This window comes from Macaca thibetana, chromosome 11 (genome assembly GCF_024542745.1).
Source record: "Macaca thibetana thibetana isolate TM-01 chromosome 11, ASM2454274v1, whole genome shotgun sequence".
NCBI lineage: Eukaryota > Metazoa > Chordata > Mammalia > Primates > Cercopithecidae > Macaca > Macaca thibetana.
Window position 1 is genome coordinate 97070254 of NC_065588.1, and position 17535 is coordinate 97087788.

General features: G+C 39.2%; 1 protein-coding gene across 1 annotated transcript in view; it reads left to right on the plus strand.

Moving 5' to 3' along the window:
* Positions 1-373: 373 nt before the first annotated feature.
* ANO4 (anoctamin 4) overlaps positions 374-17535 on the plus strand; it is a 383617-nt gene continuing 366455 nt past the window's right edge. Inside the window, exons 1-2 of the mRNA XM_050750195.1 lie at positions 374-451; positions 6451-6702. The gene's annotated coding sequence lies outside the window, so the exon portion shown is untranslated. The remainder of the gene's footprint in view (positions 452-6450; positions 6703-17535) is intronic.

Sequence of the window (17535 nt, forward strand, 5' to 3'; positions counted from 1 at the left end):
ATTTTCCTCCTGGAAACCTTAACTGATATTCTTTAGTCTATAGTCTGGATCAGGCACCCTCTCTCCTGTCTAAGCCCCTGCCCCCAAATGCCCAAGCACCCTTCACTCTCCCATCGTAATAATGGTGACATGAAACTGAAATTGCCTGTGTGTGGCTGTCTGGGTTGTTTATTGAAATGTTCAAAGTGCCCATCCCAGGGTCTGGCACCTGGCTCTCCCTAAGCATCAATACGAATAAATGAATATGGGACTACCGGTGTCATAGACATAGATAGCTGATTTATTTACCACCAGTCATATATTTACATTGTGGTCATGGTGTCTACTAGGTTATAATTAACCTTCTTGTCTTTTATTTTCTTAACAGACAAAGATGTGAGCAGCGGAAGTTATAACCTTTCCTCTGCAACAACGGGCAGCTACTACAGTTGTGTCAGCCAGATCACCATAGGTGAGCACTAGTGTCATTTTGATTTTTTTAAAGAATATTATTGCCTGGAAAAGCTGGAGGTCGAGGGGGCGGCTGGGGAAGGAGAGGGAAGAAAATGTAAATGCATAGACATTTATTTTCAGAATCAGAGCAATTGCTTGTGGACTCACCTTTCTGGATCGCCCTCTTGTGGATTTTTACTGCTTTTGCATGGAATTAGATGGAGGAAATGTCCAGGGAGATAAGTCATCTCTTGTTCCTAGATCTTCATCATTTGATTTAACCCTTTCGTTTATGTAGCACCTGTACTATTATGCACTTGATAGTACAATCGAGTTGCTTTTTAAAGATTTATATTAGTCTATTTTTAAAAGAAATTAGCGCAAATTGAAAATGCATGGTAAAGTCTACTCTTTGCTGTTTGGAGAACATGCTAAGCAAGTGTTAGAGTGATGCTGAAAATCAAAGTGAGACTTTCTCCTTGTTATGCTCACTCAGCCTTAAACACCAGTTACTTTGGTCGCAAGTAGAAGAGTGAACTGCGCCATTTTTCTTTTGGATGAATCCTTCTCCTTTCCATTTCCTTTTAAAACTTTCTTGATTCTAGAATGTTGGGCAGTGACTTAGAGATCAGAAAAGAAAAATGAAGATAATAGTTACAGCTTATGCTTATTTTGCACTTATTGCCTGCCAGCTGCTCGTGACTCCCTGCATACATTATTTTACTTAATCAGAAGTCTATGAGCAAGTTACTATTATTTCTCCATTTTACAGATGAGGAAACTTGAGCTTTGCCACCCAGCTAGAAATTAATTACCCAAGATTTCATTCTAGGTCTGTTTGACACTAAAGCCCATACTCTTAAACACTATGCCATGGTTTCTTAAACTCCAGCAATGTGGATGCCTATACAAAGCACTAATGATGAACCTCTAAAATGGTTTTAAATTATTTTTATTATGAGGTTACTTAAGTATGTTCAAACATAGAACTATATATAGATACCTTGTATTCCAAATAGCCATTAAAATTGATTTTGCAAATCAGAGTTAAAATTCTGTAACTCAAATAAAAATACAAATTTACCACACTAATTTAATATGGTGTATGTTGTTATTTTGCTGAAGTGCAGTCACTGCTTGTAATGCAATGGGGTACTGGCTGCAGTGATGTTGGTTCTTTGAGTGCAGTACAGTTTTACTGCTAGGTACTTCATGATGACTCTGCATTGCTGCCGCCTTTCTCAGTTCAACCCCCTGTGAAATATCTGTTAATGCTCACTGATGTGAGGTTATTGGATCTTTATTTGCCATGAATGTACCTTGGCATATCCATCTCTCCCCTTTTCTCATTCATTGTACCAGTTGGTGCCAAACCTGATGGAAACACAAAAGTAAACCCAGACATTAAAATTAACTGGCAAGACTTGGTCCAGAATATGCTTGTATTAATTTTTAAATGATTAACTTTTAAATGAAAAACAAAGACAGTTTAAGAATTCTTGTGAAGAACTCACAAACTCTGGTTGGAAAACACTGAGTAACCTAAAATGCCATTCCCAGAGACATTAGTGAGACATTAAACATTAGTTAAGTAGTAGGAGGTCATTTAGGGTTCAAAGTAGGGGGATAACAAGACAAACGTATAGATGAGAGAAGATTATTCTGGTGGTAAACGGGATGGAGTTCATGTGGGAGAATCTGGTACTGTAACAGAGTTAGTGGCTGTGACTGTGGTCTTGACATGAGACAGAAATCAACTAGGGAGGTGGGATGAAGAGGCGGGTCTTGGGGGAGAGGGATGGAATTGCTGGCAGAACTGGTCATTGGCTGGGTATGGGGATAGTAAGTGTTCCCTGAGATTTTACCTCAGGGTGACACAGTCTGAGCTGTTCCCAGGAATGTGGAAGTCGGGAAGAAGATGTGATGCTTATAGGTTAGATGTGTTGATTTGATATGCCCGTGAGACTTCTTACCTCGGAATGCCTCATGGGAAATTAGAAATATGGAGAACATGTTCATGAGATGAAAATATTGGCACTATCTGCACAGAGAGTTCAGTTAAATCTTTGGAAGAAGATGAGATAATAAGAGTGAGAATTAGTACGTTGTGTGTGTGTGGAGGACCAAGGACCAATCTTTGGGGGAAGCGTGGTCAGGATAGAAATAATAACAGAGGTAGGAGAACCAGGCAAGCACCTTTCTTGGAAAGCCCAGAGAATTTCTAGAAGGATAGACTGAAGAGGTTGAAAATTAAAGTCTGCCTAGGTGACATCCTGAGAGCCACGTGAGTGGGTGGTGGGATGGGAGCCATGTTGCAGAGCTCTGAATACGGAGGGAAGGGCTGTGAGTAGAAACTTCTCTTTTAAGGTACTTTTTTCAATGAAAATGGAGGGGTAGATAGTGTGAGGATGATACAGTAGCTAACAGATACTTTTGGGGAGCTTTTTGCCAAGCACTGTGTTTTAACTACTTTTTCTGTATTTACTCATTTAATCCTCAAAAAGATCCTGAGGTTAAACAGTGTTATTTTCCCCCATTTTATAAATGAGGAGATGGAGTTCCTGAGAGGGTAAAGAGTTGCCTAAGGACACATGAGAGTAAGAGCTGCGATTTGAGCCCAGGTCATCAGGCTCCTATTGGATGACACTCTTGTTACCTGACATCTTGCAGACTTGGGCCAAGTGTGGCCTTCCCTGGTCCAGTCAGGTTTAGCTACCATGTCGGGGTGTTGGGTTGAAATTTTCCCCCCAAAAGGTACTTTGAAATTCGAATCCCCAGTACCTGTGATTGTGACCGTATTTGGAAATAGGGTATTTGCAGGTGTAATTAAGTTAAGATGAGGTCATCTGGACTAGGGTTGGCCCTACTCCAATGTGACTAGTGTCCTTATAAGAAGGGAAGAGACACAGAGACCATACAGGGAGAGCTCTGTGATAGTAGAGGCAGAGGTATGAGTGATACATCTCCAAGCCAAGGAATACCCTGGGATTTCTGGCAACATCAGAAGCCTGGAGAGAGACCTGGAACAGATTCTTCTCTAGAGCCTTCAGAGATAGCACAGCCCTGCTGACACCTTATTTTGGACTCGTAGCCCCCAGAACTGTGAGAAAATAAATTTATGTTGTTTTAAGCCACCGAGTTTGTGGTACTTTGTCACAGCAGCCTTAGAAAACTAACCTCTGAAGGGGAGGTAGATATGACAGATGCTTAATCTTCCCAAAAGGTGCCAGCGTAACCAGAAGGCTCTTGATTACTGCTTCAGTTCCCTGGCTCAAATGGGCTGAAACGATAGGAAATTTATTATTTCACATAACAGGGACACCAGAGGCAGGCCTGTCTTTAGGATGGGTTGATTAAGCTGCTCAGTGACATTGTAAAAGGCCTTTTCCCCTATGCCTTCCTCTCTCAATTTATCTTCATGGTGGCAACCACATGGCTGTAGGGTTTCAGGAACTGCATTCAGACATGACAATGATCAGAGGGAAAGAAGCTTTGGTGCCCTCCTCAGGCCTTCGCTTGAGGAGCTGAGAAACTTTCCCCTGTAGCTCCTTGGTAGACTCCTCCTATCTCACTGGGCAGGGCTGTATCCCACGACCATCCTTGAGCCAATCATTGACAAGGGAGATGGCATTGTTTTTAGCCCTATCAGGCTCACCTGAGGCTTTGGACAGGGATGAGGAAGGGAAGGAGCCTTGTGTCCTGGGTCACAAGGCTGTGTGGGGTGGGACAGATTCCCAGATGAAGTCGTGGCTCTGTTGGGAGGCAGGAGGGGAATGATTCTGCATAGGCAACGGGCTATATCCACTGCTCACAGTCTGTCCAGTGCGAAGCACTTTTGCAATATTTATAGTAAGAACAAAAATAATTTACAACTTTAGACTCAAAGTACTAGAGGGAGGACAGATGTATGGATCATCCAAGAGTTCTTTTCTAAAATCTCCTTTGTTTTCTTTCATTTCTTGTACTTCATTCCTTCTCTTACAAAACAGTCATCTCACACAGAAGTGTCACATTTGTGAGGGTGTTCCATTTAGGAAAATAGCATATGTGTGGATTTCCTAGTAATGTGGTTCCTAGACGAACCTATGTCTTGTCAAAAGCAGTGGGGTGAAAAAATCCAGAGAACAGAAGAAGGACTCCTAAAACTATTCTATTTATTCATGAGATACTTGATTAGCCCCTTATTTTCTAGGTAAATTCCCATTTTAGCCATCGTATGAGAGATTTAAGAACCACATAGTTAACATTATTTTTTCTCAAGACAGCTTACAATTTGGGGTGTTCTTTCCATCTCTTTCTTCACAGTTTTGGGTCCAGTGGGAATTGAGACCCCTGTTCCTGCTTCCCTCCCCAAGAGGGGACATGATGGTGGGTGAGGGAGGATGGGCAGGCTATCAGTGCTGCCAACGTGACATTCCTATTCTTTGCCCCTTGGGTATCAGCTGTTCCCTGGATGGTTGTCTCTTCAAAATACTGTGGTTTCATTGTTGCTTTTAAATTGAGACTCATCTATTTATATTTCATCATAATTATGCAGATCTTGTCATAGCTCATTTATATCAATAATGTGGATTAAAATATTTGCTAATGAATTCCATTTTCAGAGTAAATGATGTAGAAATTTCCTAAATAAAAAAAGACTTGTTAGCTGTGTGAACTATATTTTTTCAAAATTAAATATATGCTATAAATTAGCTATAATTTTATAAAATAAATGCTAAAATCTGAAATCTTAGAGAGTCCAAAGTTCCTTAGAGACTTTTTATTTTTTTTGGAAAAAGAACATATATTTATTTATTAAGTGTTTATGATGAATCAGATCTATATTGATATATTTAACCGCATATATTTAAGGTGCACAACATAATGTCTTGGTATACATAGTGAAATTATTACTGTAGTCAAGCAACTTGACATGACCATCATCTCACAGTTACCATTTTTAACGTGTGTGTGGTAAGAGCACCTAAAATCTACTGTTAGCAAATTTCCAGTTCACACAATATGAAGTTATTAACTCTAGTTCTCATGCTGTATATGAAATCTCTAGACTTATTCACGTTGCATAACTTAATTACAACTTGGTACTTTTTTACCTCTGTCTTCTGATCCTCCCTGCTCCTGGTAATCACCAGTCTACTCTTTGTTTATATATATATATAAATCTTGATATATATATATGTATATATGTAATTTATAAAGTTTATATATAAAAATCTTTATAATTAACATTATAATTTAAATTAATCTTTACAATTTATATATTTTTTCAATTCCATAATTTATATAAATTTTTATATATATAAATTTTTATATATACATATATATAAAGATTTTGTGTATAAGTGAGATCATACAGTCATTTTCTGTTATTTCACTTAGTATAATATTCCCTAGGTTCATCCAAATTCATGCTACCTTCCCCAGGTCCCAGACCCTATACCTCGAAAGGCTCTTTCCCCCGAACTCCGGAGGAGCACTTTCTGATCTACTTTAAAATGGCTTCTTTCATCTTGCTTTGTACTGTAGTTAGTTGTAGTTTATGGGAAAGAACATCGATTTTGGAGTCAAATCTGTGCTTAAGTTCTGCCTCTGGAACTTGATGTAGGCCAGGTTGAGATCCAGTTTTCTCATCTGTAAGACTGAAATTGTAATAGTCCCCTTGTACAATTGCTGTGAGGATTCTAGATCAGTTCTGCAAAGTTTCTAGCTTATAGTAGGACTTAAATAATTTTTTTCTTATGAACACAGGTCTTATCTCCTTTCTTGATTGGACTCTGAGCTCCTTGAAGGCAGAGTGGGCACTTAGCATGTACTTGATAAACATAAGTTGATTAAGTGAACAAGATCCATCAAGAGGGATGATGCCTGCCTGTTTATTGTGAACATACATTCTTAGCCCAAGTGGCATTTGGTTTGACTAACAGCTAAGATTTTGGGGAAGTATGAAAATAATGAAAATAAGCACACCATATGGCTTTGATTGCTGCCACTCACCTAATATGTTTATCTCACTAGGTTATGACATTGCTGGGCCTGTGGCAATTGGGCTCACGCACTGGAAAAATCCATACGTACAAGGCAGACCCACCCTCCCATCAGATCTGCCTCTCTTCGTCTCCAAAGATGCAGGCATCCCTGTGTACCACCGATCTTTCACCCGCAAGACTGACCAGGCCACACCTTTGTCCTGTCCAGCCTCACTGTCTATCACTCCAGTGCCTTCTTACAGCAGTAGTAGCCAGGAAACCCTGAGTCAAGACACGACGGGTAAGTGTTGACTTCCTGTTGGAGATTCAGGACTGGGTGTATATAAGATTCCTTCACACATTTGCCTGCTGAATAAATTGCATCTGTATTTCTGCTTGTGTGATGTGATGGACCCCTACAATACCTCTATGTTCATACTGGCTTTTCTTTTCAATGAGATGGGGTCTCACTATGTTGTCCAGGCTGGTCTCGAACTCCTGGCCTCAAGCAATCCCTCCCACCCCAGCCTCCTGAATAGCTGGGACTACAGGCATGCACACCACTGTGCCCAGCTCTCACTGGCCTTTAATAGCTTTGCTATACCAGAAGGAAGGTTGAATGTGTATAGAAATATTTGACCTCTACTCGGGAGGCTGAGGCAGGAGAATGGCGTAAACCCGGGACAGAGCGAGACTCCGTCTCAAAAAAAAAAAAAAAAAAAAAAAAAAAAAAAAAAAAAGAAATATTTGACCTAAGTGCTAGTTCTGTTTGGTAAAATATTATCTAGAAATCAACTCTGAATCAAAATTCCAAGATCTGTCATATGGCTTTAAGTTATTTAATGCTGTATTTAGTGACAAGATACCTATCTTGGACTAAATTCGTGTATTCAAAAAAGTCATCATCAGAAAGTCATCTTTGAATCCTGTAGTTAATACCAATTCATGTTGCTCCACCAAACTGATCTATCTCAAGGGTCTGCAAACTACTGCCAAATCTGGCTGGCTACCTGTTTTTGTACAGCCCAAGAACTAAGAATAGCTTTTACGTTTTTAAATGGTTGGAAAAAAAAGTTTTTAAATAATACTTTGATACACATGAAAGTTATATAAAATTCACACTTCAGTATTTATATATAAGGTTTTCCTGGGACACAGCCACACTGATTAATTTCTGTATTGTCTATGGCTGTTTTCAAATGACAGTGGCAGAGTTGAGTAATTGTGATGGAGACTGTACGTCTCACAAACCCTGAAATATTTATTATCTGGTCCTTTATAGAAAATGTTTGTTGACTGCTGATCTATGTGATCCTTGGAAGTCATGAGTTAAACAGTCAGGGCGAGAAGAATGCTTACAACATCCTGCCTTGAAATTTATCACTTACATCACCCTGGAAATAGCTGCAGAAATGGCCATGCAAGGATGGCCATTTAATTGTTTTTATTTCTAAAATCTGAGTTGGAGGTTTAAATTATGCAAAATCTATCCTGCCATGTTTTCCTTCTATAGATACAGCACTTAGAGATAATGGTTTAGTCAGCCAAATCCAATGTGTAATTCTGGTTCTGGAAATAAATCTTTGAATGTTGGGATACCGCGACACTCAACAATTCATAGATGCTGCCACCTAGAGGTAAGATGCTGAAGTTGCAGAAGTTTTAGATTATCAAAACTAATCTTCAAAGCAGTAGATTGCAGACATCCCTAAATGTTGAGAATCAGCATTGCACTTGTTAAAAATGAAGATTCCTGGGTCTTACCCCAGGGGATGCTGTGTCCATGGCATAGGGTGAGCTTCAGCAATCTGCATTTGGCAGCCTTTCCTTCCTGGGATTTTGTTTCCTGCGGTTCCCATACATACCTTTAGGACCCCCTCCAAAGGCTTTTTAGTCAAATGACTGAATTGAAATAGCAGGGATTGGTATTGAAGAGCACTGGGGAACATTTGCATACCACCAGTTCTGCACATGGCAAAAGTAGCCATCTTTCTGACTGTCCTTGTTGAAGGTCAGTTTGACAGCAGAAAAAATCACTATCTGGGACTTGAAAATGTTTCTGTATAGTAAGTTTAAAATCTTCTGGGTTTTGCTTTTATTGTGAAGGAAAGCTGACTCTGCTTGCTTTAGTTTAATAAAATCAGAAGTTAATATATGAAGTACCTCCTTTGCCCAGGGTAGCTGAAAGGTTATGGCATTTTTTGGCAAAAAGGGGTGTGAAATGGCAGCTGCCAGATTAACATTTTATCATGGTTCCCTTAGTTGACTTTTTTCCTCCTCCATAGAGCACTATACTCAGAGTTGATCTGATTTTTGGAAGAGGTTTCTATGTTTAACTTGTGGGTTTTCACAAACAAAAGCCTATAATTCTCTTCATTCCTGGGAACTTTCCATTAGCAATAAAATATGATTTTTTTCCAGGCAACTGCTTATTATTATTCTTACTATTTGTAGCCTAACAAAGTAAGCCTGGATATCCAAATATATACTACACAAGCATGTGATAATCATTTTATCATAGAAAGTTATAGATGCTGGTATAGCTTCTGTAAGTCTCAACAATGATTATGTGTAGGCCAATTATTACATTTATTTGATTTCTTTCAACAATTTGTTGATTTTAATACGTATTTTTGTGTGAAAACTTCTAGTTTTCTTTTTGTGTTTTAAAGAATAAAGTTTAATTTTATTTTGTTTTAAAAATACAGTTAATTTTATTACTCATTTATACTTAATTTTTTGTTTCTGTGGCTAGTTAGAAGAAAACTCTGAGGTGAGATAAGTCAGTTCAATTATGCTAGGATACCCTACAAATTTCAGACTTTGCCAGACATCCCTTCATAATTCTCAGCTATCTCTCTTCTCTATAAACTTTGGGATTGATATAGAGGAGCTGACGAGTTTTAGGCACAATATAACTGTACAATTATTTATGGATTGTGAGAATTTTCTTGTTTAAGAATTTCCCAAACACATTTTAAAATCATTTTTCTATTTTATAAATCCCACCATTCTGCAATCCTAGAAAGAATGATTAATAGCAGAACACTAACTAAATGACTAGAGCTTCTTGAGCTCTCATTTTATTTATCTGTGTTAACTGTTGTCACCATCCTGTTCCATCATCCTCTCCCTTCATTGTGTGACTAACTTCTACAGTAGATTCTCTTCTGTTAGACTTTACTTAACCCTACTTGTCACCTTGTGCAGTGAACAACTTGTGAAACTGCATAGTGGTCCTGAATGTAGTTCTTCCTTATGACAGAAAAACTGTCTCCCGTGTCTGGCTTGCTCCATCCATCCATCCATCCATCCATCCATCCATCCATCCATCCATCCAATATATAGTAAGTTACCACTCCATGTTATGTATTGTGATAAGTCCTTGGGAGAGAAAGTTAAGTAAGGCATCACACCTGTCTCAGGAGCTGACAGTCTAGTGGAGGAGGCAGACAAGTAAGCCAGGCATTCTAATTCAGTGTAGTGTTAAGATAGATGATTTCACAAGATGTGATCACACATACATTTTTGTTTTAAATTATTTAATTAATGTTATTAAAATGCTAATAGTATTAAAATATTTTAAATATTTAACTAAAATATTAGTAAAAATACATTGAATGCAGAATATATTATTAAATTATTTCTTCAATTAAAAGAAGATACATTTGAGAGAACCATAGGAGGAAAGCTTGGAAATGATCTTTATCTCAGATACTTTTAGTAGGTTTGACATACAATTTTTTAAGAAGTAAATGATGATAGTATTTAATTGATATTAAATTTGTTACAAATAATTTATAAGCTTTGGTTTAAGAGAAAAATAATTAGAAACTTTACACTTCAAAAAGTTGCTACTAGATACTGGACTTTGGGATATACTATAAGAATTCTGGTTAAATCAAGAAATATTTTGAGGACAAAAATAAGGCATGAAAGATATTTTAAAAATTAAAATGGAAATAACTCCTTCATGCTTAGTAAGTGTCACATAAAAAGAGTAAAACTATGTTTTCACTTTGTTTCCTTCCAATTTTTATTTTAGGTTTGGGGATATACGTGCAGGTTTGCTACATGGCCAAATTGCATTTCATTTGGGTTTGTTATATAAATTATTTAATCACCTAGGTAGTGAGCATAGTACCTCATAGGTAGTTTTTCAATCCTCACCTTCCTCCCAACCTCCACTCTCAAGTAGGCCTTGGTGTCTATTGTTCCCTTCTGTGTGTCCATGTTAACATGCAATTTTTGATAACCAAGATGTGTAACTTCCATCACCACTACCACCTCCACTGTACAACTTCTCTTTCTAGTCATTCCTGTATCCCCAGCTGATCCTCAATCACTCCCTTCCTTTCTGTCTAATCCCCAGCTGCATACTGATGCCCCCAAAGTCATATTTTCATGTCTGATTTCTCTGACAAGTTTTACCTGTGTATGTATACATATACTGCCTACTGGAACTTTCAACCTGGATATATCCCAGACTATCAAAACTTATATGCCCCAAATGGAACTTCCTTCTGGTAGCCCTCAAAGTTGAATTTATTATTCTATTTAATGCTGGCATAGTCTCATTGTGTTAGTTTGGACTGCCATAGCAAATATACAATTGGGTGGCTTAAACAACAAATGTTTATTTCTCATGGAAAAGAAAAAAAAAAGACTAGGAAGTCCAAGATTAGGGTACTGACAGATTTGGCGTCTGGTGAGGGCTGTCTTCCTGGTTTCCAGCTGGTTGGTCTTCTCACTATACCCTCACAGAATAGAATGAGAGTGAGCTGGCCCTCTGGCTTCTTCTTATAAGGACACTAAGCCCATTCATGAGGGCTCCACCCTCATAACCTAATCACCTCCCAAAGTCCCTACCTCCAAATGCCATCATGCTGTAATTAGAATTCCAACATATTTATTTTGGAGAGACACAAACATTCAGTTAATTGCATCATCCACAGTACTAATCCAGTTTTTTGGGTTAACCCCCTCATGCTTAACCTTCTGCTGGCCATCAGCCTCCACAGCCAGCTGGCTAACATATTAATTACATCTATTTTAGAAATATTGGTACTTCAGAGCTTCCTCTCCATCCTTGCTGACATTTCAGCTCAAACTCTCACCATCTCTGCCTAGACTAGTGCTGCTAGCAGTCTTGTTACAAGTCTCCCTGCATCTTAATTCTTCCATGACCATAGTTTAGCTTTCCCAATTCATCTCTGTCTCTTCTTCTTTCCCTCACTCCCTTTCACTTTCTCTCTCTCCCTTCCTCTCTCTCTCCTTCTCTCTTTTCCTCTTTCTCTCTCCCTCCCTCTCCCACCTTTTCTTCCTCCTTTTCCACCTCCTCCTGCCCTCCACTTGAAAATCTCTGTTGCTTTTCCACTGACAATAGAATAAAGTCTAAACACTTCGTACATGGTACAGGTGCATGAGGGCCTTCCTAACTAACTTTAGCTGACTCTCCAGCATCTCTCACCACTCTGTACAGATGCGTCGGCACAGTAGTTACACTTGATTCTTTACTGTTTCCTAAAAGCTTATGATTTTGCACGTCTGTGTCATCTACTTTGATACCTTTCCTTACATTCTCCTCCTAGAACATTCTTATTCTTCAAACTCAGTTAAGAGTTTCCTCTGTGAATTATTTCCCTTTTTGCCTCAGCATATTTTGTTCTTTCTGTTTCCGTTGGCAATTCTTATGCACGTATTGAATTTTGCTCTTACTGTACTTCAATACAGTTTTTTCATATGGCTACCACAATAGATGTAAATAAAGTTCTTGAGTTAGGAATTAATAGTTTGATCATGTACTTTTTTGCTCAGTGCAGAGCTTGGCATGTAGGAAGTATGTTTTCTATGACCATTGAAACTGCATATTAGACACAGTTGAAGAGAGAATTAGGCCTGGAAGATAGATCTGAAGAAATTACCCCATTATCAGTACAAAGATATATGAGATACAAAAACAGGAAGGAGGAGGTTGAAATGTAGAAAGCAGAATGAAAAAGCTCAACATCCATTTAATAGAAATTCTGTTCTGCATTAAAAGAATAGAACGTATATATATGAGGAATGTTTAAAAAGGCAATGGCTGGAAGTTTCCCCAGAATTGATTAGGAGACACAAATTCTTTGATGTAAGAAGCATGATGAGTGCCGAATAGAATAAATAAAAATATATCCATATGTAAATATATGGTGAGTCAGCAAAAATCAGAAATGTTTTATAAATAACTTGAGAGAAAAGACAGATTACCTGCAAGTGAGAAACAAATTGATTACCTGCAAAGTGAGAAACAAGTAGTAATGACAGGCTGGAAAACAGCAGCTTGATATCTTCAAGGTGCTGAAGGAAGTGAAGGTCAATTCAGAATTCCAAATGGAGCTAAGTGATCACTGGAAAGGGAGATCAGCATAAGAAAATTTTTGGAAAAAGACTGGGAAAATGTATTCTATGTAGACCACCTGAAAGAATGACTAAACAACCTAGTTTAGAAAAGAAGGGTCTTGGCTGGGCATGGTGGCTCACGCCTGTAATCTCAGCATTTTGGGAGGCTGAGGCAGGCAGATCATCTGAGGTCAGGAGTTCAAGACCAGCCTGGCCAACATGGCAAAACCCCATCTCTACTAAAATACAAAAATTAGCCGGGTGTCGTGTCATGCACCTGTAATCCTAGCTCTTTGGGAAGCTGAGGCATGAGATTGCTTGAACCTGGTAGGCGGAGGCTGTGGTGAGCTGAGATGGTGCCACTGCACCCCAGCCTGAGCAACAGAGCGAGACTCTGTCTCAAAAAAAGAAAAAAGTGATCTTGAATCTAGAAGAAACGATGAAATAATAAGAAAAATATGTATATAAAAATTCAAAAGATCCCTCTTAGAAGAATGATTTTTCAAGCAGGGATGATGTTGTTTCACAGGGGACATTTGGCAATGTCTGGAGATATTTTTGGTTGACACAACTGGGCAGGAGGTATCACAGGCATCTAGTGGGTGGACACCAGGGATACTGCTAAACATCCTACATGCAGAAGACGTGGTCCCTAACTCATTGTCCCATGTTCATTGTCAATTCTTAACTCTCCTTCCTCCCTGGGAGTTTCTTACCCTCTGTGTAGTACCTTGCCCTTGCAATGGGTCCCCTCCTTTAGGGCATTCCCAGGATTCTTGTTTCTTTCTTAGGGCTGTCCTTGGTGAAGTATGATTAGCACCTTTGATTTCTCCTTTCTCAGGTTTCTGTGTTCTTTAGCTCTCCATAAATTGTATCTCATGCTGCACTTAGGCCTTTCTTTTTAACTAATACCAGTTTCTTAACCCTGGTGCTGTGGACATTTTGGGCTGAATAATTCTTAGCTGTGGGGTTTGTCCTGTGCATTGTAGGATGTTTAGCAGCATCCCTGGCCTGCACCCAACAGATGTCAGTTGTGACAGCCAAAAAAAGTTTTCAGACATTGCCATATGTATGCTTGCAGGCGAAATCACCCCTAGTTGAGAACCACTGACTTATACCAAAGTCTGATCCTGTTCTCTGAAGCTCTGCTTGGTGGCAGTAGTCTGGTACCTTAATTATTGATAATGGGTTCATGGGTTTTAATGCATTTGATCCTATTTTAGCAAGGGCCTTTTGCAAACCATACCCTAATCAAAAACATGGGGGGAATTTTTTTCCAAAGAGGAAGATTTTTCCCCTTGAGACTACTGGTAACACCTTTGTCCTCTGATGTGTTCAAGACCATTGGTAATCTCCCTGCATTTCCATAGGCAGGAATCATTGAGAACTCTTCCTTTTGCCTTGTGCCCTCCTTCCCTGGCCTCACCATCTTCCCTTTAGTGGTATTCTGGTGGGATTGTGTTTTTAAAAAAGAATGCTAGGCTAGGCACAGTGGCTCATGCCTGAAATCCCAGCACTTTGGGAGGCCGAGGTGGCTGGATCACAAGGTCAGGAGTTTGAGACAAGCCTGGCCAAGATGGTGAAACCCTGTCTCTACTAAAAATACAAACATTAGCTGGGTATGGTGGCATGCTCCTGTAGTCCCAGCTACCCGGGAGGCTGAGGCAGGAGAATCGCTTGAACCTGGGAGGCAAAGGTTGCAGTGAGTCAAGATTGTGCCACTGCACTCCAGCCTGGGCAACAAAAGCATAACTTTGTCTTAAAAACAAACAAACACATAAACAAAACACTAATGAATTCCAAACATTCCTTATGGACTTTACACACATGTTCCTCATTTGTGAAAAGGAGAGGAGTTGAGCAATGACTATCTTCTGTTCCAGATCACTTCCCAGGAGCCTAGCTTTTGCCTGTGCACCTAAAGTCTGAGCAGAGCATCGTGTCTTGTCTTGAGGGGGAGGGTGTTCACTCACCTTTTCTGGTGACCTTACCGAGCTTACTGGTACTCCATATATGCAAGCTCTGAAAACTTAGGTGCCCAATGTTATGTTGCTGTGAATTTGCCTGGGGTATAGAGTATCTTAGAAGAGGTGCCCATTTGATAGCATGAATTCAATGTCTTTCAACAAATTGTGACCAGATATTTTCAGAACTGATGCCAACCGAAACAGAGGTTTGATTTCAGAGATAGAGTGCTGCAAACAGTGACCCTGCAACCTGAGCGACTGATGTGACCACGAGATGCAGAGTAATTGGACCTCACCAGGAGACTCGTGTGTTCCCTTATAGAGAAGGCCAGAGGCACTCCTTGACCTGTCCCTGCTTGCACACCGTGGCCCAGCCAGCCTGAGCCTTTCTGCTAGAGTGTTAGTTCAGCTAAATCCGTGTCACAGAGTAATGGAAGACCAGGTACCCTCTACAAAAACCAGAGAAATATAAATTAGAAAGTCTCTAAACCATTATATTTAAAGTGGGTTTCTTCTAGAGAACACAGAGTTGGATCTAGTGTTTTTATCCATTCTGACAGTTTCTTTTAATTGATGTCGTTAGACCATTCACAAGTAAAGTGATGACTGGCATAGTTGAATTAGTATCTACCATGTTTGTAACCATTTTCTATTATTGCATTTGTTCGTTTCTCTTTTTCCTACTTTTTCTCTTGCCTTTTCTGATTTTAATTGAGCATTGTATATGATTTTTAAAAAATGGAATGTCATCTTCCTACTGCCCTCTCTGCCTTTAAAAATTTCCCTTTTGTCAAAGTAGCCCTGAAGGGGTATTTAGATTTTAATCATATGTTATGGAATAAATTTCCTGGTTTGGTTTACATGGAGTGTGAATATGAGGGTTAACTTACTTAAGATATTGTAACAAGTAGGGCATTTTTATGCATTTTGAAAGGTGATTTGTGGTTTCCTAAGATGCTGGCTGGGTAGAAGATGTCACAGTGGAAGGGAAGGCAAATTTCAGTTGAGGCTCTTCAGGTGAGGGACCAGGGTTCCCAGCAGCAGGACAGTGTGCAAAGGCTGATTCCAGAAGACTTGGGGGTAAATGTCTCCTTCACATTGAGGTTGAGTGCTGAATGTGTCATCAATAGAGGTATTGCCGCACAGGGTGGCTGGGTTCTCTGGGGCTATTACTCCGGTCTTCCATGGTACATTCCATGTGTTAATGGACATTTATGTGCAAGCCCAGAATTTTAACCTCTATGTATACTACTTCTCAATGAAAAACTAAGTTGGGAACTGCCTGTACTTTAGAACTAAGAGAATCTTTGGAAACATTCATTTTGACAAGAGCGTTGGCTAAGAGAAATACATTGCTGAGCTTTCTTCAAATTTCCTGTTTTCCTAAACTTGCCTATACTGTTCTTTTCAGAATTCAAGAATGTTTCCTGTTGTTTAATTACTGATTCCAGCAGTCCTGTTAATTCTTTCTCCATGTGTGCTGGTTATTTAGTTTTACAAGATTGAAAACACCAATGAATCAGAGAATGATTGGTGACAAAGAAATGATGAAGACAAAGTCAATTTAATGATGTAGCTATTAAGTTACCTGGGGATTTCTAATATAAGAGACTGAAGAACTTGAATAAAAGCTGTGTTGAATCTGATTTGCAAATAATTATATATCTTAAAATCAGATGGCTTTAAGATGCTCCAATAAAGTCATCCATCTTCCAGTCATCTAAACTCTTGCCACTCAAAGTGTGGTCCACAAGAGCTAAGAGAGCCTGAGTTTGGATTTAACAGTATCATCCAAAAGGGATAATGCAAGGGACATTTTAGAGATAGCTTCAATAGCACTCTGTAATTAATGGGATGTGATATATGACTGAGTGGATATCCCATATATTTTCAATAAAGTTAAAATGTGATACTGAAGCTTCGTAGTTTAGGCCAGTGATTCTCAAACTTTAACGTTAATGTAAGCCCACTGGACTTCTTGTTAAACTGCAGATCCTCATCCAGTAGGTCTGGGCAAGGGGTGGTGAGATTTTGCATTTTTTTTTCCTTTTTCTTTCTTTCTGTTTTTTGAGACAGTCTCACTCCATCACCCAGGCTGTAGTGCAGTGGCATGATCTTGGCTCACTGCAACTTCTGCCTCCTGGATTCAAGCACTTCTTGTGCCTCAGTGTTCCTAGTAGCTGGAATAACAGGCGTGTACCACCGCACCTGGCTAATTTTTTTTTTTTTTGTACTTTTAATAGAGACAGGGTTTCATCATGTTGTTCAGGCTAGTCTTGAACTCCTGACCTCAAGTTACTCGCCTGCCTCGGCCTCTCAAAGTGCTAGGATTACATGCATGAGCCACCGTGCATGGCCTTGATTCTGCATTTCTAACAAGCTTCCAAGTGATGCCCATGCTGTCAGTCATGGAGCTTGGAATTTAGTACAGGACACAGGTAACAAAAAATATTATACCAAATAATTTATGGTCACTAACAGGCAGGTGCTTTGACAGACAGGAATAATCCTCTTCTTAAAGATTCTTGGCAATATTATTTTTATATTGTTTTTATCAAAACACACCTCTGAGTTCCCAAAACAGCACTCCATAGAGAACATTTTCTTTACTACCAGTTGTAAGTGGGAAGTCTGCTTATGCTCTGTTACAGGAATATTATTTGTCTGTGATGTATAAGTATCTTAATGTTTCCATAGACATTGTTTTGATATTAAACACCAAATGAAAATCCCAACAACCATGGTACTGACTCAAGAGGGAGCTTAACTGTCTTAGTTCTGGTTCT